Raw genomic sequence first — 2,514 nt, 5'->3', positions numbered from 1 at the left:
TCGGAATGTTTGTTTGGCTGTCATTCTGTTTATTGTTGTAACTATCATTATGATATCTAACTATATATCTATCTGTCTCTCTTGTATTGTTCTATGTATCTATTGTTCTATTTATCTATCATTGTCCTATCAAATTGTCTGTCAAACCTTCTATCCATCTGTATGTCTGTCTCGCTATCATTCTGTATATTTGTCATTCCATCTGTCTGTATCTTTCCATCCATCCATTCGTATTTGAGTACTATTTGCATACAATAGGAAAAGACATGATCTTAATGAAAACAATTGACTATTAGCTCAGAACTGTATTCTTATTATCTCAATATTTACAAACGGCACTAAGCAAGAGTCACGATTATGCACACTTAAGTAAATGTGCTATGACAGACTTTAACTATGTCCCCCTCTAAGCACTCTTTGTTTGGTGAAGATTTTAATTTCAAATGCTGTCATTTGTTGCACCTATTTAGGTAATCTCAGTGTTTTAGTTTGAGAAGCTTTTAGGTGCAACATTATTACAGACATCAAAATTAACTAGTTCTGAGTACACATTTTGCCAATGATAAGTGACATCTGTGCTTTGCCACTTTTGAAAAGCAACAGCCGACACTGGTGCCCGAATCTCTTTGACTGTCAGTGTTAGACAGTGCTGAGGTGTGTGCTATGGAGTCTCTCTCTTTTTTTTTTTTTTTTGAGCCGGGTCACAAAACTGTCATGACGTGATTTACCAAAGTAGAACATCTGCAGGATCAACATCCTTTTTTGGTCAAGGAAGGCCTTTCTATAACCTTCCCCTAAAATCAGAGAGAAATGGATTGATGACAATGTTGCACAGGTCTCTAACTTTAGCCATAAGCCCAACCTTAACCCTAAAAATCTGAATAGAACATGTTGACTTTGTAAAGTCATTTTTTGTAATGTCTATTTGGTGCTTTACAGATCTACCACAGTAATGTATAGTAATGTATTAAATTATTGTCATTATTCATTTAGCAAATATTGATCCAGATAACATATAATTTCCATCAATTGACAGTCCTAGTTGATAGTAATGTTGTTCCAGGATGGTGAATCACAAAAAAGAGTTTCAGCATCTTCAGTAGTGATGGTAGAGTTGTTGCTAACACAAGCAATATACACACACATACATGTCATATGACACAAATGACCAGCCTATCATTGTGTCTACCATTTGTCATCGACCTGCCAGACTGACGACCTCCTGGAAATGACGGATAGGCTCTGGACAAAAATGTGTTCCTCAAATATTTAAGCTAAGAAAATTTGCCCATGTGTTTTTGTGTGTATGTGTGAACAGACACTTAGTCTGTGTGAACACAAGAAATAGAGGATAAAAAGAGACGATGCAAAGAGGAAGATGAAAGATTAAGAGGCACCCATTTCTTATTGTCTGGAGGTGGAAGTAAAAATTTGTACAGAAAGCAACAATAGTTACAGCAGTTAACCAAATTCCCTGTGGATGTAATTAAAACAAGTACCACGCTTCTCTCCCCATATGCCCCTAAAGGTTAGAACAATCATAACTGTGATGATGATGATGATAAGGAAGATATAAATTGCCTCCAGCTCTGCATTGTTTGCGTTTAGAGCTTCCTCGCTGTCAGCCGCATAATGATGACTGCAACATGTAATAGCCAATCAGTGGCAATAAATGAACGTAATGTGTCGCAGAAAGCGCATGTGATTATGTACATAAGTGCACAGACATGCATTTTTGCTTCTTTAGAGCTGTGATTACGCGATTGCCTGCACGTTTATGCGCGTACGCTCCACTCGCGTTTACAGCCGCAGTTAAGTTGCATCTCCCCCGTGAGTGCTATTACATAGAAAGCCCTCATGTACATTAGCCGTCCCTGCTGAAGATTCAACGGGAACGGCTTCTCATAACTATCCACCGTCAGAGCAAACATGGTTGCCAAACAAACACATTTGTGCTTTGTCCCTACAGAGGCTCATTCCTGTTTTTCCCCTGTCTGCCTGTCGGGCATTTCATTCATTCGTCCTCCTGGGCCCCGGAGCCTCGTGACTGAAGTTAGACTGAGGAAGAGCTTCATTTACTGCCAGCGAACGAGAGGAGAGGCTCCTTCACACCTCATTGGATCTGTTTTCACTCGCTAATTTCCCGCCTCTGTTGGCTGTCCCGTACACGTCTGGGCTGTTCCATGTCCCCTGACGCCTGTCACTCTTTCGCTCTGCATTCTTAAGTATTGCCATCCTCTCGCATAGGTGCCCATGTACGCTTCAGAGCACACCGTTCCCATTACAAACAATCACGGCTCGTCCACATTGAGTTTGCCTGCATGGGTTGTTATCTTGTCCTGGTCCAGTGGGGAAGGCTTCAACAACTCAGAGATAAAATTTGTATTTGATAATGAAAATACTCAACAACTATTTGCATTTATGGCGTATTTATAGCGCTGTTTTAATATTTAGTATTCATACACTATTATAGTATTTATTAAAGGAATAGTTCACCCAAAAAATGAAAATTAT

This window comes from Sinocyclocheilus rhinocerous, unplaced genomic scaffold, assembly GCF_001515625.1.
Source record: "Sinocyclocheilus rhinocerous isolate Xijiao unplaced genomic scaffold, SAMN03320098_v1.1 scaffold3494, whole genome shotgun sequence".
Lineage (NCBI taxonomy): Eukaryota > Metazoa > Chordata > Actinopteri > Cypriniformes > Cyprinidae > Sinocyclocheilus > Sinocyclocheilus rhinocerous.
Note: the sequence above shows the minus strand (reverse complement) of the source record.